We start from the raw sequence: 22,107 nt of genomic DNA, 5'->3' as shown, positions 1-22,107 counted from the left end.
TCATTCTGCTTCTCCATTACCTCTCTGCTCTCATGTCCTGTGGTGTTCATGCTCATTCTCCATGACAATCAAGTGACCTTATTGTTTCTTGAACATGCCAAGCATATTCCTCATCAGAGGATTTTCCTTGCTTGGAATGCTCATTCTGCGTAGCTAACTCCCTCAGTTCCTTCAAATATCACCTTTCCAGTGAGGTTCACTCTAACCGTCTTATTTAAAATTTTAACCTCCTCACACAGCCACCCAGATTCCCAATCTCTCTCATTTTGCTCTATTTTTTTTTGTTGCCCATAGGATTTATCACCTTCTAAGGTAAGAGACAGAGACCGTCCTGGCCAACATGGTGAAACCCCAACTCTATTAAAAATACAAAAAATTAGCTGGGCATGGTGTCACATGCTGGTAGTCCCAGCTACCCAGGAGGGGAAGGCAGGAGAATTGCTTGAACTTGTGAGGTGGAGGTTGCAGTGAGCCGAGATCACACCACTGCACTCCAGCCTGGTGATAGAGCGAGACTCCATCTCAAAAAAAGAAAGACTTATCATTTGCTGTCTGAGAATAAATAGTGTGACCAAAATTTGTGACTGTCCTAAGTTTGGTGACTACATTTTTATGACAATTGATATTATTAAGATTTTAAAACTAAAATAAGCACTGCATTGTTTAAAGCCACAGTGTAATGCATCAGCTAGTCAGCCTTGGTCTTAGCACTAACCAGCCACAATGAAGCCACTAGATCCACTTAGAGGCAAATGCCAAGCTACTTCAATGCCACTGAAGGAGGCTGGCTGATATAGTTTGGCTACGTCCCCACCCGAATCTCATGTTGAATTGTAGCTCCCATAATTCCCATGTGTTGTGGGAGGGACCTGGTGGGAGACAATTGAATTATGGAGGTGGTTTCTCTCATTCTGTTCTCATGGTGAATAAGTCTTCACGAGATCTGATGGTTTTATAAAGGGTTTCCCCTTTTGTTTGGCTCCCATTTTCTCTCGGCTCTCATTTTCTCTTGTCTGCCACCATGTAAGATGTGTCTTTCATCCTCTGCCATGACTGTGAGGCCTCCCCAGCCACAAGGAACTATGAGTCCATTAAATCTCTTTTTCTTTATAAATTACCCAGTCTCAGGTATGTCTTTATCAGTAGCATTTTAATATTTACAAAATATTATTTTTATTGCCTCAATTTAATTCATTAGATAAGCTGCGTTTTTAAAGGGATGTTAAAGAAACCTCTTACAGAGCGCATTAAAAAGTGTGCATGTTGGCCAGGCATGGTGGCTCATGCCTGTAATACCAGCACTTTGGGAGGCTGAGGCAGGAGGATCACTCGAGTCCAGGAGTTTAAGACCAGCCTGAGCAACAAAGTGAGACCCCATCTCTACTTTAAAAATAAAGTGTGTGTGCCAAGAAAAATATTTTCCTTGCTTAAGCCTCTGAACACTATTTGAAGATTTTTGCATGTCGTTTATTAGATCCGTACTCCTGCTGGACATTTCACTATTTAGTCCTATGGTCACACCCTAGATCTGGCCATTACCAGTGGTGGTACCACCAGGCTCCGAATGCACATCATATTTTTGCCACTTACTCCTTCTGATCCCCTTCTCCCTCACTCTGTAACTCTTTGATCCTGTCCATTTTTTTAAATCACATATCTTCCACTACCTGGTCCCATTTATCTACCCACCCCAGGTTAGGGTCTATGACATGTCATTATAGTTATGCCTTTTATACATCTTTAATTCCTTTGCTCATCTCTATTTTACTCTCCTGTAAGATTTCAGACTCTATGGAAACCAACTCTGTACCGACTCTAGACCCAAAGTGGAGCAGCTGGATCTGGCTGGAGAAAAACATACAACTGTTTGGACTGCTCTTATTTTAAATTCACATTTGCACATCTTAAGAGATTGGAAGCAACCTAAGTGCCTATCAACAGATATCCATTGATAAAGAAAATGTGGTACTTATATACATGATAAAGCACTATTCAGCCATGGGGAATGAGATTCAATCATGAAGAATGAGATTCAGTCATTTGCAACAACATGGGTGGAACTGGAGGTCATTACGTTAAGTGAAATAAGCCAGGCACAGAACGACAAACATTGTATGTCCTCACTTATTTGTGGGATCTAAAAATCAAAACAATTGAACCCATGGACATAGAGAGAGGAAGGATGGTTATCAGAGAGATGGGAAAGGTAGTGGAAGGGAGCTGAGGATGGTTAATGGGTATATAAAGTGGTTTGAATGAATAAGGCCGAGTATTTGGTAGCACAACAGAGTGACTATAGTCAATAATTTAATTGTACATTTAAAAATAACTAAAATATTATAATTGGATAGTTTGTAATACAAAGGATAAATGGTTGAGGGGATGAATATCCACTTTTCCATGATGGCATTATTACAAAAATAAAGAATAATAATAAAGAGAGCCCTCAGCAGTACCTGGCAACCCTTCCTCATGAAAGTGCATCCACTCTCCTGCTCTTCAAGTTACTATTTTGTACCTTCTCACTCCTCAAATTCCAGTCGTCCTCTCCTGCTTACTGTCAGCTGATGCTGTCAGGCCTTTCCTCTGATAACACAATCAGAGGAAACAGAAAAGGACCTCCTCATGCTCTCGCTTTCTTCCCTTTGTCCCCTCTTGCTGTCCCTGTGGTTGTGGTGCGAGGACTTTTGTCAGAACTTATCTCAAGCAAGTCCATCCCTCTCACCTGCTGAAGGATGTTCCTTCCCCAGTCCTATATGTAGCATCATTTGTCTTCTCTGCCCACTAGATTACTCCATTCAGGATATACACATCATATTCATTATTTTTCCTATTAAAGTTCTTGGACCTTGTGCTCCTTTTTAGCTCCTGCTTTAACATCTGCTTCTCTTCTGACAAAACTCCCCAAAATAATGGTCTCATTTGCTGTCTCCCCTTCCTCATCTCTATTTCCCCTTTAGTGTACTCTGATTAAGCCCTTAGCTTACCGCTTTACTCAAACTGGACTAAAATGACCACCACCTTGACAAATCTAATGATTAACCTTAATCTTCATATTTGATTTGACATGATCAGCCCCGTTTTCTTCTAGTACATTTTTTTTTTTTTTTCTGATTGGCATGTAGGACACTAGCCTCTCTGATTTTTCTCTTTCCTTACCTCTTCTTTCCTCCCTGGAAATATTGAGCTGCCTTGGGATTCAGTCCTTGGCCTCTTTATCTACACCCTAACCCAGTCCGTCAGCTTTTATTACAGATTTATGTCCTCTGTGCCACATATATCTGACCACAGCTTGATATTTCTACCTGTAATTCTAATATGAATCGAGGAATTTATACATCTAAAACACATATCTGGATTTTTCTCATCCCCAGATATCCAAACTTGCTTCTCCCCAACCTATCCCCATTTCAGTAAGGGCATCCTCATTCACCCAAGGTCTCAGGCTACAAATCAAGGCGCCAGCAGTGCCTCTGTGTTTCTTTGCTTCTCATCTAATCCCTCAACACATCTCATCAGTTCTACCTCGGCAACATATCCTAAATCAGGTCCTCCTTTATAGAATTCCAGTGCAAGCCATTGTTACCCCTCATCTGGAAAACCGCAGTCACCTCCTTCTTCCGTTCCTGTTCCCTGTTGCTTATTCTCTACATAACAACCACATCAATTATTTTCAAGTCACACATTTAGTTGTTGGAGGCATTCTTTTTTTTTTTTTTTTTTTTTTTTGAGATGGAGTCTCGCTCTGTCACCTAGGCTGGAGTGCAGTGGCGCGATCTTGGCTCACTGCAAGCTCCGCTTCCCGGGTTCACGCCATTCTCCTGCCTCAGCCTCCTGAGTAGCTGGGACTACAGGCGCCCGCCACCGCACCCGGCTAATTTTTTTGTATTTTTAGTAGAGACGGGGTTTCACCGTGGTCTCGATCTCCTGACCTTGTGATCCGCCCGCCTCGGCCTCCCAAAGTGCTGGGATTACAGGCGTGAGCCACCGCGCCCGGCAGTTGGAGGCATTCTTTCAGAAACCTCCAGCCTCTTGCTGTTGTCTGGACCCGTTCCTCCCTAAGCCTGTTGTACAAGTGTCATCTTAAGATTTCCTTGTACCATGATCCTTAGAATTTCTTTTGATTCTTATATTGAATCCCACATTTCGGGATTCCATGTCTTTTCCTTATTTCTGTCCTCTATTTTTGCTAAAGTAATTCTTTAGTCACTAGCTGAGAAAAAGAGCATGGGAGAGAAATCATTTGAGACCTTGCATGCCTGATTATGTCTATATTCTACCTTCTCATGTAATTGATATTTGGTTATATATAAATTCTAGGTTTGTCTCCTAATGTGGAAGGAATTCCTCTATTGTCTTCTAGCTGCCAGTACTTTTTTCTTGATAAATTTGATCATTCTAACCCCAGATTGTTTGAATATATCTAGCTTTATTCTCTTTGCAAACCTTTAGGGTCTTTTCATAATTGATTGTACTTCAAACTTCCACTATAATGTACCTTATATGACTCTTCTTACATCCACAGGGCGGGACACTCAGTGGAGTCTTTCAGTTGGGAAAATTGCATCTTTATGCTCTAGAAAATTTTTTTGAATGTTTTCTTCCTTAATTGTATTTTTCTCCCATTTCTTTGTCCTTTTTTTTTTTTCCTGAAAAATCTTCTTAATGTGATATTCGACTTTCTGGGGTGACTTCCTAGATTCTGTATTATTTCTCACCTATTTTTCTCTTTATATTTTCTGTAAGATTTCCTCAATATTATCTTTCCATCATTCTATTGATATTTTTGTTATCTTACTTTTAATATCCAAGGGCTCTTTCTCTTTCTCCGGTTGTTCTTTTCTTAGGATAGCAATTATCCTTGTCCTATTTAATGAATATAATAACTTTTCTTGTCACTTTGAGAATATTAATATTAATATTCTTTACATCCTTTGTATTCTTTTATGTTTTCTTGCCAGAGCGGGCCTTCTCATATTTGAGACTAATATACTAATGAAGCTTATTGGAAGCTCTGTGTTCATGGACGATGTTTGTAGTTAATGGATTTAACAGGAGAAAATTGAGTTTCATTCATCTTTCATTTTCTCTTTTAATGTACTCCTTTTCAATTGAGAATTCTGTCCTCTACAGCTCAATTCTTTTATTTCATTTTATTTTTTTGAGACAGGGTCTCGCACTGTTGCCCGGGCGAGATGGCGCCAGGTTGCAGTGGTGCCATCTCAGCTCACTGCAACCTCTGCCTCCTGGCTTCAAGCGATTGTCCTGCCTCAGCCTCCCAAGTAGCTGGGATTACAGGCACCCGCCACCATGCCCAGCTAATTTTTCATATTTTTAGTAGAGACAGGGTTTCACTATGTTGGCGAAGCTGGTCTCAAACTCCCAACCTCATGATCTGCCCACCTCGACCTCCCAAAGTGCTGGGATTACAGGCATGAGCCACCGCGCCCAGCCTCAATTCTTTTACTCACATAGGACTCGTATGTAAAAGGCTAGGAGTTGCAGTCTTTGTTGAGACCTTGTCTCCTACCACGTGGACATTGTTTTCCTATATGCTGATGGAACACACATACACGCAGGTTCTCTGGAGAACCCTGAACCCTAACTAATCCAAAATCTGATAAGCGAAATGGGCAGGATTCAAATTAAGATTTGTTTGACTCCAGAGCCTCTCCTCTGTCCTTAGTCCTCCTACTGTTAAGTAGTGAGTCTTTATCAACAATATCCGAAAGAAGTTTACATTTTCCAATAAGGATGTGTTATTGAGTACCCTAAGAGTGGGTCAGTTATGTAGTTCTACACTGAATGTCTCTATGCTTCAATTAGCTTAAATCATTATTTTCTTTGTGTTTTTCTACATTCAGTGTTGAGAGAGAGAGTGTGTGTGTGTGTAAGAGAGAGAAAGAAAGAGAAGATTTAAACTCAATAAATGGCATCTTGGGGCAAGTTCACTACACGCAAACCTTGAGAGGATTCATGTGCAGGCAATCTATTAAGGAAGTGTTCCCAAGAATAACCAGTAAGGGAATGAGGAAAGTAGGACAAAGGAGAAGCAGCCCTGCAAATGCGTGATTTCAGGTGAAGCCCCAGCCTGCTGGAGCAGGAAGTTCTGAGGTGTAAATTATACTTTACAGTCTGTTCCAACTGTAGGCAAAGGAGCTAGGCTTTAATCAGTCACTGGCTAAGGGCCACTCCAGAGGGATGTAAATTTCCAGGCACTTCCAGTTCTGTGTGAGCTGTCAAAACGGCTCTGGTAACCAAAGAGCAATTCTTTGAGAGTCTGTGATACAAACCATTAGAAGAAAAAGTCCACACGCCTGGGAGAGGGCAGTAGAAGGATTTGAGATGATTTGGGCAGAGCACAAGTAAATGATGAAAGGATCATGGGAATTATGGTTATAAAGCTAAAAAGCCCAAAGAATAGAGCTGTGAAATTCTTACTACGGGAATAAGAAAATGTTTATTACCATTGCAGACGGCTTGTTTTCTAAGCATATGTTAGTTTACAAATGCTGTTTATCTGTCTGAAAAGAACTTGAGAGTGCTACTATAAAAGACATATAAAAATGTGTGTTAAAACAGAAATAAAATTCAAACCATACAGCTATTGGGAAACACAAATTTAACAAAAGCCTAGCTTCCTGTAGTTATTGTTTTTGTTGTTGTTGTTGTTGTTTGTTTGAAACAGAGTCTTACTCCTCCCAAAGTTCTGGGATTACAGGTATGAGCTACCATACCCGGTCGTTATTGAATTTTTAAAAAATAAATTGGCCGGGCACGGTGGCTCAAGCCTGTAATCCCAGCACTTTGGGAGGCCGAGACAGGTGGATCACAAGGTCAGGAGATTAAGACCATCCTGGCTAACACGGTGAAACCCCATCTCTACTGAAAAATACAAAAAAACTAGCCGGACGAGGTGGTGGGCACCTGTAGTCCCAGCTACTCGGGAGGCTGAGACAGGAGAATGGCGTAAACCCGGGAGGCGGAGCTTGCAGTGAGCTGAGGTCTGGCCACTGCACTCCAGCCTGGGTGACAGAGCGAGACTCCGTCTCAAAAAAAATAAAAAAAAAAAAAATAAATAAATTTATACTTGAGTTTTCTGAGAGTCATTGCAAAATGATGGGAGAAGAAGAAGTAGAAGAGGAAGAAAAAAGAAGAGGAAGAAGCCATGGCTAAGTTTTCAGAGGAGATACATTTTTATAAATCCAAGTTTATTAATACTAGGAAAGGTGAACAATCAAATAAATAATATTATTTAATAGTCATCTATTGATAGAAACAGAAATATTCATTACATGACCAGTCCTCAATTTGATCCTCCAATCATTAAAAGATAATCCATGAACATGTATTTCTTTGGAGGGAGTTAAAGGAATATAGCTGAGAAATACAGCTTTCTGCTTTCAGCATTAATGAGGACAAGGGAGCTAAGTCTCATCCCTTTTTTCTGAGACAGTTTAATTCAGTCACAAAGAACGTATTGAATATGGCATGAAAGTCATCGATTAGTCCAGACTGCCTGAGTGTTTGTGCTATCTGCTTTGTGTTACTGAACATAAGCACATTCTTCCCAGTCCTTTTCAAACTAATTCTCTGAAACAAACACTTTAAATATCTTAATTTGTGAATGCAAAATATTAACAGGCTGCCTGGTTATGACTGGTTGACATATAAAGAAATAAACTTATAGGCAAGCTGGCCTGCTGCTACCAGTGAAGAGCCTATGTTATCTTTTAAGTAGTGAAGGAATATATAGCTCTCATTAAGACTTTGTTTTCATGTAGCATTTTACAACTGCATTATTACATCTCATTTCAGTGACATTGCCAAATGGTGATGCCCTGCAATTGGTAGGAGCGATGAAAAAAGGAAAAAAACAAGAGCGATTAAGGATTTTCTTCCCTCAGAACCCCTTCTCAAAATCCATCCCCATGTTTTGACCTCCTTATCAAATTAGGAAATCCAAGTAGATATCTCATTCAGCACAAACTTATATCATCTGGTTCTGAAGTCCACTCATCAGTGGCTGTCTGTCTCTGTATTATGCACAGTATATGATATATAGTATATATGTGTGTGTGTGCATGTGTGGGTGTGTATATATATATATATATATGGCCTACCCTATAGACTTTGAACTTGAACTTGCCATGTATGGGAAGACCCAGAGAAAAGTTGCAGTTTGAGTCTATAGGCAATTTGCTGGCAGAATTGCCTATTTTAAATATATAACCTACCCTGCTTGATTAAAAGCAAGATTTTAATCATGCTTAGGTTAGCTTCCTAGCAGATTTTACATAGCTCTTATTCCACATATGGATTTAGTCATTTCTAAACAACAACAAAACTTTTAGCACTTTTATAATTTACTAAACTTATGAAGTCTTAAAAATATCAGTTTGATTAGCTATGTGAGGGCTGTGAGATCCTTCACAGATCACTAAAGTCAACATCCTGTAGTCTGAAATAGGTACATCAGATAACCAGCGATTTACAAGAACATGATCTCAGCCAGGCCAACTTATGTCTGGACATGCCACTAGTTATAAAATAACTCTAAAACTGAGTTCTTAGGTCTATTTAGCTGTTTCAAACAATAGAACATTTATTGCTTTAAATCAGGTTGAATAAAAGGTACTAATTTTTTCTTTTAATGTTGCCAAAGGAATCTGAAATAGCCAAGTTTTCTCATTTATAAGTGGAGTGATTGTTGAAAAGAGGATGGGAATTAGTTATTAAACTAAGTACAGGCCGGGCGCGGTGGCTCACACCCGTAATCCCAGCACTTTGGGAGGCCGTGGCGGGTGGATCACGAGGTCAGGAGATCGAGACCATCCTGGCTAACATGGTGAAACCCTGTCTCTGCTAAAAATACAAAAATTAGCTGGGCGTAGTGGCGGGCGCGTCCCTGCTACTTGGGAGGCTGAGGCAGGAGAATGGCGTGAACCGGGGAGGAAGAGCTTTCAGTGAGCCGAGATCGCGCCACTGTACTCCAGCCTGGGTGACAGAGTGAGACTCTGACTCAAAAAAAGCAAAAAAAAAACCTAAGAAGTCCAATGAGTGAAGCTGTGAAATTATCACTACAGGGGAAAAAAAGCTTTGTTAGAAACACTTCTGAGGACAGTTTAGCTGTGGAGGTGGAGTAAAATAATAGTGAATCAGGCTCTGGACATAGTTAATAGGAAAGATATTGATATCTCACCCCCATCATAAGGGAAACAGATGATTCTACAGGGAAGTTATAGTTCTGGAAAAAATAATGGGAAGACATCATTTAAGACAGAGACTGAAGAAAGAGACCACAATCAAATTTCTGTACCATCATTTCATTTAGTTCATGGGTTATAGCAACATCCTTTCACTGTGTGGTTGCTGTGAAATTTTAGAAAAGGCTTATGGTAATGTGTCCAGTCGAAAAGAATGGTCATTCATTTCTTCTTATACATTAAAAAAAATTAACAGATCAAATTGTATTTATGTGATTCAGTTCTTATAGTTAACGAATAGCAAAGAGACAGCCTCTGCATATTTGTGTGGATTAAGTACCAGTTGTTGTTTGACTAAGCCAGCCAAGGATTGCACTCCTGCATGATGCAATCATTCCATTGGGAGATATTTTCTTGAATCTTTGCTAATTGCACTAAAAATTAAGATAATAACCACAGTTCCCTTTGGAACACGTTTATCCAAAGTTTTCTTTAAGGAGAAGGAAGAGAAAGATCATACCCAGAGTAGGAAAGAATAAAAATAATAATGAGTGATGGTTCAGTACAAATCATTTTTGAACTAATTATGACACCAAAAGTATCAAAGTATGTTTTGGAAATCATACATTAGAATGTCAACATGAACAACTAGGGGTAAATAGTTTAAAGTTGTCCTAGTTAAGAACAGATTCAGTTAAAGAACGGGAAAAGTCTCTGGATCTCATTAATTCAGTAAGAAGGAAGAGCATTTACTTCTTCTTTTTTTTTTGAGATGGAGTTGCGCTCTTGTCATCCAGGCTGGAGTTCAGTGGTGTGATCTCAGCTCACTGCAACCTCTGCCTTCCAGGTTCAAGGAATTCTCCTGTCTCAGCCTCCTGAGTAGCTGGGATTACAGGTGCCTGCCACCATGCCCAGCTAATTTTTTTTTGTATTTTTAGGAGAGATGGGGTTTCGCCATGTTGGCTAGGCTGGTCTCGAACTCCTGACCTCAGGTGATCCACTCACCTCAGCCCCCCAAAGTGCTGGAATTACAGGCATGAGGCACCGCACCCGGCCAAGCATTTACTTCTAATATGCAATATGAGATTAGCCATCATGCATGTAATTGTGGGTATCATATGCAATTAACTTTCTTTAATTATGTGTATTTCAGTTCTCATTAAGAATAAGAATTCTATGCTTCTCCATGCAAACGTATTTATAATTTCATATCAGTTAATGTAAAAAGTGATCCTCTAGTTGGATTTCAGAATATTGAGTATTATTACTAGGGAACTTGACCTGAGTTTGAATGAATATAAAGAAACTGCTTTTAAATTAAACATGTGAAAAGTTTGTTTTTTGCTTTCGTTTTGGAAATGCTTATACTGTGGAATGAAAACCTTCATCTAGTTAGAGAGAAAGCATCCCTAATCCCCACAAATTCTGTTTTGAAGCACATCAGCTTATATTGTATATCCTTTCCAGAGTAAAACTATTAATATTGTACCACCGTGAACTCATGTGTGTGCTGAAATGGAGTTTCTGTAAGAGCTAGTAGTTTTGTAGTTGTACTGTAAAAAATATTGATTATTCCTTACGAAGAATCAGCAATAAAACAAATGGATAAACATATTTTGGTTGAGATACAAAGAGATTGAAATCCTTAATTTGACACTAGATTTGTGAGCACAAAGCAAATAGAAGTTGGGCCATACTTGGCATTTCTTTAATACATAATGATCAATGTTTAATATCCTTGTGATGAAACTAATTCATCTTCTGGTTATTGACCTGTTCAGATTTTCTGTTCATATAGTGTCTTCTAGGGTAAGACACTTCTTCACTTTAAACCGGCACTTAAAAAAATATCAGGCGAAGGTTTCTCTGTGGACAGAGGAAGATCAGTGATTACATTTTCTCAAGTCAGTAGAGAAATTGCCAAAAATAAAGTCAATGTTGTAAGTTTTTCATAATGGTAAACTCATTCCATTAAAAATGTCTTTATGATTGCCTTCTATTTACTTACATGGTTTTAAATTTGGCTTTTATGAAATCATGGTGACAGTAGGCAGTACTTACATTTTTGCCTTTTTAAATATTCTCACTTGACAAAAAAAAAGTTGATACCATATATTGGTCCCCAGTTAAAAAAAATCACTAATGGGTATATTCTGGGACTTGTAAGTGCTAAGCATCCATAGCTGTACTGGCTATGAAACTACTGAAATAAAGTTATTATTAAATAACTGTGCCCTAATTGCCTGCCTTCACACCCACTCTGTCCACCCAATCCTCTTTCTTGGGACTAGACTTCCTCAAAATTAAGTATCTGCAGAGTTCATCCCTGTCATAGCTGGGGTCACCAGGATACTTTCTGACTGCTCATGCTTTACCAGCTGATACTATTTTTTTTTTTTTCTGAGACAGTCTCGATCTGTTGCCAGCCAGGCTGAAGTGCTGTGGCGCCATCTCGGCTCACTGCAACCTCCGCCTCCTGTGTTCAAGCGATTCTCCTGCCTCAGCCTCTGGAGTAGCTGGGATTACAGGCACATGCCACCATGCCCAGTTAATTTTTGTATTTTTAGTAGAGACAGGGTTTCACCATGTTGATCAGGATGGTCTCAATCTCCTGACCTCATGATCCACCTGCTTTGGCCTCCCAAAGTGCTGGGATTACAGGTGTGAGCCACCATGCCCTGCCTGTTAAATATTTTAAATAGAGTCCATGGTAAATTCCCAATGCTTGGGAACCACTGGTGTCATATGAGTGTTGTTCTCTGTTTCTTTAAGAAAGTCAAAAACACTGCAGGCTGTCAGGCCATGTAATTAAAATAAAAAGTACAATTAAGTTACTATTGACTATAGTCTCCCTGTTGTGCCGTCAAATAGTAGGTCTTGTTCATTATTTGTATTTTTTTGTACCCATTAGCCATCCTCACCTCCCTCCAGTCCCCCACTACCCTTCCCAGCCTCTGGTAACCATCTTCTACTTTCTATGTTCATGGGCCATGTAATCTTTTAAAAACCACATTCAAGGTAATTTGGCAACTCCTACTTTGATAAATGTAAGGATAGGGTTGTTTTCGTCCCTTCCTAGAGAACTGATATGGTTAGGCTTCGTGTCTTCACCTGAATCTCATCTTGAATTGTAATTCCCCATAAACCCCATGTGTCAAGGGAGAGACCAGGTGGAGGTAATGGCCCAAATTGCAGCCACCAATTAAGAAGGCATTTAAGTTCTTTAATTGAATCATGGAGATGGTTTCCCCCATGCTATTATCATAATAGTGAGTGCGTTCTTAGGTTCTCACGAGATCTGATGGTTTTATAAAGGGCTCTTCCCGCCTTTGCTTAGCACTTCTTCCTGTTGCCTTGTGAAGAAGATGCCTTGCTTTCCCCTTCACCTTCCACCGTGATTGTAAGTTTCCTGGGGGCTCCCAAGCCATGCTGAACTGTGAGTCAATGAAATCTCTTTCTTTTATAAATTCCCCAGTCACGATCAGTTCTTTATAGCAGTTTGATAATGGACTAATAACAGTAAATTGGTTCTACAGAGAGTGTTGTTCTGCTTTAAAGACACCCGAAAATGTGGAAGCAACTTTGGAACTTGGTAACAGGCAGAGGGTGGAAGAATAGTGTAAAAATCATCATAAATGAAAACAGGGCTTTATGCTTCCTATGAATAATAGTTCTATGATGAGAAAGGGTAAGTAGCAGGAAAGAGATGGATATCCTGTGTCTTTTCTCTCTTCTCAGAATTCGTCCTTCAGTAAGAGAAATCTGATCTGTACAACTAGGAAGAAAAAAATATATTGCTAAAAAAACCCTTGCAGCTTTGACAAAGAGCACATTTTAGACCCCCCAAGAGAGGAAAAATACCTAAAAAGACTTTAAAATACATTAAAGAAAGTGAGTAAAAGAAGTTTAGAATCTTGTCTCAGATGTGTTAAAGCACATTAAAAAAATTGTTTGTATACGCTTGTCTTCAAAGCAAAAGAGGAGCAGAATGTGTGGTCAACTTGGCTTGACCTTTGAGCAGGTGCTGTATTAAACTTCAGAGAGGGCACATCCCATTGCTGCAATCAAGTGACTACAGCTGGTACTGCCCCGTACATTTAAGGTGCAGAAATGCTTTAAAGAGGTGACTAACCTCCTTTAGCATCTGAATTGCCAAAATAAAGGTAGTCATTTTGATTTTGCTTTAATTTCTTGAAGGTCTGATATTTCTGCAGAAGAGTTGTGTTGAAGGTTCTCTATTATAAGATACATAAACAAAACATTTTGATGCCACGTAGAGGTTTGAAAGTATTGAAAATATTTAGTTATGATTTAAGGTTTCACATACTTGTCCTTAGAAGGAGTTTGGGATAGAAAGAGTTCATGGGTACACTAAAAATGAGCAGAGGCAATGTCTCCACAGGTGTTTGCTTTAATGGGGACTATGTGGAAAGGCAGGGGCATATAAATGGGGAAATATGTGAAAGAAGGTATTGAAATCACTATTAGAAAACAGGAGTCTGTGACAATGTAAAACTTTAATTCCTAAAATTGTTTTGGCTTTTCTTGAGAATGCTTTTTTTTTTTGGCTAACTTCTTAATAATCTCAATTAGCTTCTTATTATCTAGAGAACAGGACAATTAGAGTAAAAATTTCAGAAAAAGAATTATTTAATCACACATAAGAAACTACAGATTCTTCACATTCATTTCACAAACTTAGGTAAAATGAGTTATTTCTCTACGTTTTCTTTATTTAGAAAGACTTTATATGTTAGGAAGTTTACAACATATACATTAGTAGAAAGAACAGTACAGTGAACTATTTAGCCTCAACAATTATTAACTTCCCCTGCAGCTTCCTGGCTTCTATCTCCCAGATTATTTTGTAGCAAGCCCCAGAGATTCTATCAATACCTATTGAATATTACTCATATTCGAATATAATCTAAATAATATTTATTACAAACATACCTTCAACATTATCACAGCAAAGAAACATTATCACAGCAAAGAGAATATTTATTGTGCCATAAATAATATTGTAACATAAAATATCCAATGTTCAAATTTTTGTCTGTTTATTTTTGGTTTATGTGACATAGGAGATAAGTAACATCCAGACATTGCAATTGGTTAATATGTCTCGGGGGTCTCTCTCTCTCTCTCTCTCTCTCTCTCTCTCTCTCTCTCTCTCTCTCTCATCTTACCTCCCTCATTACATTTTCTTTCAATTTTTATTTTTTTGTCATATAGACATTTAATACCGGAAAATTTATTTCATTGCCTATCTTAGTTGTTTTATAATTTCTCACATGTATGGTTTTCATTGTTATTTTCAAGAAATTCTGCAATTTTATTTTGTATTTCTCCAGTGATCCAAGAGTTATGGTGTTTTTGTTCGGTTTTATTTTTTAATACCAGGTGGGACGGCCTTTAAAAGTTTTTGTTATTTGCCTGCAGGTCCACTGCATTATGGACAGAGATTTTTATTTGTATTATTTCTATTCTTTGTGACTTATTCTCTTGAGGCTTTCTTTGTAGCCTATGTTTAATAATAAACTCTCTTAAAGATTTCGTGTGCACTTGAAAACATATCAGCTCTACACGGACACTGTATTCAGGTGCTTTATTCAGGTATGGCATAGATTGTGTCCCAGAAGCTGAGGGAAAAGACATACCTCTTACTGAGCAAAGCAAAATTATTTACTATACACTCTTGTTTAATAGCTAAAGGTAATCAGTGAGTTTCTTCTATTTTTCATGTGTTTTTTTCTCACTAATTTCTCATAATATATGACATGCACACTTAGGTCAGTTTTATTTTCCAGAAACAAAATAGATAATGCAGTTTATATACTATTTAGTTGTTTTCATTTCCTTGCTATATCATCTGTGTATCCACCTCAGTTTACATCCACACCTGTCTATTTATATATTTAAATCGGGCTTTAAAAATTTGTTATACTCCTTTTCTCTCTCTTGGGAGGAGATAGATTATGGGCTGAATATTTATGTGCCGCATGCCCCCAATCGCTCTCCCGACAAATTCATGTTGAAATCCTAACTCCCAATGTGATGATATTAGAAAGTGGGACCTTTTGGAGATGATTAGGTCATGAAGGTAGAGCCCTTTTAAAAGGGACTCCAGAGAGCTCACTAACCTCTTCCATCATGTAAGGACATAGTGAGAAGTTAGCTGTCTGTGGACCAGAAAGGAGGCTCTTACCAGACACCAAGTCTGATAGTGCCTTGATCTTGGAATTCCCGGTATCCAGAACTGTTAGAAACAAACGTTTGGTGTTTAAGACATGCAATCTATGGTATTTTCATTACAGGAGCCTGAACTGATTAAGACAAAGCCTATTGTCTTTTGGTTACATACTAGACAAAATACTGAAATTATCTTGTCAGCTTGTTGTCCCATCATTCCTTGCATCCAATATTTCATATGCAGTATTTTTTACTCCCTACCTAGAATTGACCAAACTGCAAAGGATGAGGGCATAGTCTTCTAGAATGTCAAGTCTGCCAAAACTTCCAACACCAACTGCAAGGAGTTAGGGTCTAACTACAGATTTAGAGAAAAGAGTCCACACAAGACAACCCTTACTTCTGATACCAAGTGCAAACTTGAAGGGTTCTCCAAACCATGCTCAGCTTTGATAATTCACTAGAAAAACTCACAGAACTCACTGAAAGCTATTATATTCATGGTTAGTTTATTACAGGAAAAGGATAAAAATAAGCCAAAGAAGGGGCATATAAAGAAGGGATTGCAAGGATTCCAGACACGAAGCTTTTATTGTCTTTAGGTTATGTTATTCTTCGATATTGATGTGTGAACATGTGCATGGGGCATTGCCAACCAGTAACACCCACCGAAGTCTTGGTGTTCACAGTTTTTATTGGAACTCCATTATGTAGACATGATTAATTGACCGATTGCCCACATGGTCAATTTCAAACTTCAGGATGACCGATACTGTGTGATCCCCAAACCTCCATCCTTAATCTCATAATTTATTTTCCTGCCATAGCCAGTCTGTACCCTAAGATTATCAGGTGTGACTAACTCCATCCCAGTGTGGCCAACTCCCAACCCTAAATAACAGTGTTCCTATCAAGTATGAAATAGATTGACTTCCAGAGGCTGAGAGCAAAGGTAGACTTCTTGTTGGGCAAGGTCAAACTTTTTACTGTACACTCTCATTTAATATCTAAACGCAATCAGTGAGGTTTTGTTTCGTATGTGTTTTTTTTTTCTCATTCATTCCTCATTTTGAAAGCAGTTCTAAGTATATAGCCATTATATACTATTGTCAATATATGTAGCCGTTATATACTATGCTATCTTCCCTATGGTTATTTTTTTAGGTATATAGGTAAATACATTTTTTTATGTACACTCCAAGTTTTTACAGTAATTGAAAAAGTAAGGAAGAGATCACATCTTCATCCAGTGGAGATGAAGCTGCAGTGGCATGAATGGATTCAGCCTATCAACTGTTAGGGATAATCACTATGGATATCACCTACAGTGAGGATACCAAAGGTCTCACTGCAGCAGAAGGGGTTCCCCAGGTATAATGCATAGGAAGACTGAATACATGGGAAGAAATACTTATCACATATTAGTTTTCTTGTTTTGTTTTTTAACATAGTTTAAAGCTAAAAATTTCTCGTAAAGACCACTTCAGTTATAACCTTTAAGTTTCATTATATATAGCACATTCATTAATGATCAGTTTTACATATTTTATAAATTGTGTTATGATTTATTGGACCTATGGCTTATTTAGCAGAGTGTTTTAGATTTCACAATAAGAGCTTTCAAAATTGCTTTCTGGTTACTGTGTGTTAACTTAAGCATGTTATGGACAAGAACTTTGTATAATACTGATTTTTGGTATTTTGGGAATATTTTTGCGGCTTAAGATGTGAATTTTTAGAAATGTTCCAAGAGTCGTTGGTATGAGTGTGCATTATCTAATTGTTGATTATAGGATTCTAAATATATTCAATAGACAGTTTATTGAAATTTAGAGTTAATGCAAAGCTATCATTCTCTGACGGATTTGTGCAGTATTAAGTGAAGAGTTGGAAATAGGTGACTGTCTTGCTGGGGTTTCTGTGTTACTTTTGATCCAAGGATGTATGTAAGTATGCTTAGAATTATTTCCTATGTAATCTATAATTTATGACATTCTGCAGTCCTAAAAAAAAAAAAAATCAGATCTAGCTGTGATCTAGGTGATCATCTCCTATGAGCTAGCAGATTAGCATGCAATTTAAGCTAAGGAGTCCTGGCCTGAGGTTTTTGTATTCTACTGTGATCTTCACTTACATCAGTTTCTTGTCAAGTCTCCCAATCAAAATTTTCCCTGTGCAGTAATGAGCTACATCAAGAGCTGAGTCTGCATGTCTGAGACCTCATCATGTTGCTGACATGCTACTCATTGGTTCCCTGTCCCTCATCCTTTCTCTATGCTAACTGAACATGGTGAAGAATAAGCCAATTGTGTTTTGTAAGTTATGCTGACACTTAAACCTAAAAACCACTCTAAGATCTTGCATTAGGACTGCTATTTGGCCTGTTTTTAAATTTCTCCTATACATTATGGAGAGATCTATGTTAAAATTTCCCACTTGAATAAAGGTTTGTCAGTACCTTCTTGTAAACGTATCAATTTTTACAGTATATATTAAGCCATAGGTGAGAATTTCTATAACTTGCATCAGAATTTTTCTCTATAAAATTGATAAATTGTATTAATTCATTACACAAATATTTATTGATGATTTAGTATGTACGAGGCTTTGTTTTGGGTGCTTGGGTTATATCACCTAACAAAACAAAGTCTCTGCTGTTATACTTGCATTTTTATCGGTGGAAAAAGGTGCATGAATACTTATATGCATCAGATAATAACAGCAATGAAGAAAATGCACAAAGTAAGGGGATTAAGAGGGATGGTGAAGTTACAGGTAAAGAGGGAACGTTTGATCAGAGACCTGAGTGAAGTGGGTGAGTGAGACTGCTTTAGCTGAGGAAGAGCTTCCAGAGAAAGGGAATGACAAGGGCTAGGGTGATGGAGTGAAAACATTCTTGGTATGGTTGAAGAAAAGCAAGGAGGCCTGCAAGAATGAAGAGAGAATGGAGTAACAAAACTGTGCAAGACAGCAAAAATAAACAAGAGTGAGGGACCAAACTGAACATCCTTGCTTTATTAGAAATCTGAGATCCATGACTCGGGCCTGAGCTTGGGAGAAAGAGGAGCAGATATTAATAGGACGGAATTAAAATGTTAAATTGGGTTGGATTGGATTTTTAAAATTCATTTTTATTAAATATTGAATATATTTAAAAGATTCCTCTATATATGTAAATTACCACACCCCCCCACCAATATAATTACACCTGTGTACTCAGCTGCCACTTAAGAATTAGAAGAGTATCAGAATTTTAGAAGCAGCTTAGAAGTGCTTTTCCTAATCTTTCTCCCATTAGTCCCCAAACTAGAGGTGGAAAGTTTTTTTATACTTTATTTGACTTTTCTTTAAAGTTTTACTACATTTTATTGCATTGTTGTGAGGGTTAATCAGACATTATCTGGATGTGTCTGTGAGAATGTTTTCTACATGAGATTAACATTTAAATTGACAGATAAAGCAAATTATCCTCCAAAATTTGGTGAGCTTTATTCAATAAGTTGAAAACCTTAATGGAACAAAGACTAGCAAGAAGGAATTCTGCTAATAGACAGCCTTCAGATTTGAACTGTAGCACTGGCATTCCCTGGGCCTTTAGCCTACTGGCCTATCCTGTAGATTTTATACTTGCCAGGTTTCTTTTTCTTTTTTCTTTTTTTTTTCTGGAGACGGTGTTTTGCTCTTGTTGCCCAGGCTGGAGTGCAATGGCATGATCTCGGGTCACTGCAACCTCCGCCTCCCGGCTTCAAACAATTCTCCTGCCTCAGCCTCCCAAGTAACTGGGATTATAGGCATGCGCCACCACACCCGGCTAATTTTATATTCTTGGTAGAGACGGGATTTCTCCATGTTGATCAGGCTGGTCTTGAACTCACGACCTCAGGTGATCCGCCGTCCTTGGCCTCCCAAAGTGCTGGGATTACAGGCATGAGTCATAGTGCCGACCTGTACTTGCCAGCTTTCATAACTGCATGAACCAATTTGTTAAAATAACTCTCTCTATATATACCTATATCTCGATATATCTATATCTATATAGATATCTATATCTAGATTTAGATCTGTATCTATTTAGATCTATATAGATATATATACACACTTCTGACAATAGTATATATACTATACAATAGTATATATATACTATTGACAATAGTGTATATATATAGATATAGAGATACATCTCTATTGATATAGATATAGATACACACAGGATATATGTATATGATATGTATGTATCAAACATGTAATATACATATACACTTGTCTTTTAGATTCTGTTTCTCTAGAGAACCCTGACTTACACAATTGCAAACAAAATTTATATTCAACAGATTTTTTCTGAGTGCATATCATGTGAGGTATTTACATTCTACATCGAAACCACTGCATTAGAAAATGCACAGTCAGCAACAAATTTTAAGTAAGGAAATGCCTTGATTCTACTGTATTAATTTTATATGTTATAAAACTTACACAATAATCACATTAAAATAGTATTAAATAAAACATACAAATAAACATTTAGATTCATTAGTGTATCATCCTTTCAGACTCATTCAAATATGCATCCCTTGCTTTAGATAATGGAAGTTCAGAAACTTTTTTTTTTTTTTTTTTTTTTTTTTTGAGACGGAGCCTGGCTCTGTCTCCAGGCTGGAGTGCAATGGTGCGATCTCGGCTCATTACAACCTCCACCTGCCAGGTTCAAGGGATTCTCCTGCCTCAACTTCCAGAGTAGCTGGGATTACAGGCACGTGCTGCTATGCTCAGCTAATTTTGTATTTTTAGTAGAGATGGGGTTTCACCATGTTGGCCAGGATGGTCTTGATCTCCTGACCTTGGGAGGCCGAGGTAGGAGGATCACAAAGTGCTGGGATTATGGGCGTGAGTCTCTGTGCCCGGCCCAGAAACTATTTTTTTTTTTTTTTTTTTTTTGAGACTGAGTCTCGCTCTGTCACCCAGGCTGGAGTGCAGTGGCAAGATCTGGCTCACTGCAAGCTCTGCCTCCTGGGTTTACCGCATTCTCCTGCCCCAGGCTCCTGAGTAGCTGGGACTACAGGCGCCTGCCACCATGCCCGGCTAATTTTGCTTTTTCTTTTCTTTTTTTTTTTTTGTATTTTTAGTAGAGACGGAGTTTCACCTTGTTAGCCAGGATGGTCTCGATCTCCTGACTTCGTGATCCGCCCGCCTCAGCCTCCCAAACTGCTGGGATTACAGGCGTGAGCCACCATGCCCGGCCCAGAAACAATTTTTTCGCAAAGGAATGTCATGATGAAATCAGTGCTTCAGTGAGATCATTCTGGGTGTGGAAAGGAAGAGGTTGGATTACAGCAGCATTTCTCACCCTTAACTGCCCATTAGGATTAGGATTAGGATTGCATTGAAAGCTTTAATAAAATGTTGATCCTGGAAAGATTTAATTTAATACTTAAAAAAAAAAAATGCCAGGAGATCCTGTTGTCAAGACAGTGTTCAGAACCACCAAGCCAAGGCAATTTAAATGGAGGGAAATATTTATATTTAAGAGATAATTGCAAAATAGAATTTCATGACCTGATGGCCAGCTGAACATGGGATAGTGAAACATAAAAGACAACTCCTAGAATTCTAACTTAGATGGCTAAACAAATGTATGATAAACCAACAGTTGTATCACTATGTATCAGGCTAAGTGGCAGCTATCTGGCAAATATCTGTTAATTAATTTAATCCTACCTTTCACCAAACTCATTTTCCTTTCCTCCTGTGCACAGAGGTAGGCTATATTTACCAGTGTGTTTTGCAATTAGACCATGTGACCAAGTTTTTCACCCCAAAGAAATGTTGGCTGAAGTAATAGAAACTATTACCAGGTCTAGCCCATTAAAAACAAGAGCTTTTAGGAAATCCTCTTTCTTTTAGTTTTTTGTCTGCCCTTTGAGACTGATGCCTAGGATGTGTTATAGACAACATGTTTTTCTTCCTTCCTGAGTCCCTGAATAAATGGATAAAGAAGGGCAGAGCATTACAACATTTTTTTCCCTCCTGTCATTGAAATTAAAGGGAGTGAGAGATAAATTCTTGTTTTGTGAAGTCACTGAGATTTCTCAGTTTATCTGTTATAGCAGCTAGTATTACCTTAATAATTCTACAAAATAAGTACAGTTATTAGCCTTATTTTGAAGATTAATATAGCAGAGAGAATAGTGTTTTTGTAGAAAGATATTAAGCTGCCTGTGTTACTTTTAGGTAGAGGGACTTATAAATATAGGTTTGAAGCTCAGGATGAGGCGAGTGTGATAAATACCTTGTGAGTCATCAGTGTGCAGGTGTTTGTTGAAGTCATGGAAGTGAAAGTGATCCCTTGAGGAGACACTTAAGTGATCCCTCGAGCAGAGAATAAAGGAAGTGGACTCATTATGGAATTTTAGCACTAGCAATATTTCAAAAGAGGATACCATGTTGGAGACCAAGAAAAAAGTCAGAGAGGTTAAAAAAAAAAAAGAAAAAAAAAAAAACCTAGGATGGAGGATTGTCAAGAAAAGCAAGAGAAGAGATACTTTTAAAATGGAAGGCCTATCATTAGTGCCAAAAGCGACAGAGTTATGTGAACTAAAGACCAAAGAAAAGGCCACTTATCCAATTAGGTGGTGAATGCTGACCTTTAAGAAAGCCCTTGCAGAAAGTTGGTAAGATTGCAAGCCAGGCTGCAGTGGTTTGACATGTGACT

Source organism: Trachypithecus francoisi, unplaced genomic scaffold, assembly GCF_009764315.1.
Source record: "Trachypithecus francoisi isolate TF-2019V2 unplaced genomic scaffold, Tfra_2.0 Lachesis_group17, whole genome shotgun sequence".
Taxonomy (NCBI): Eukaryota; Metazoa; Chordata; class Mammalia; order Primates; family Cercopithecidae; genus Trachypithecus; species Trachypithecus francoisi.
This window is presented reverse-complemented; position numbering follows the sequence as displayed.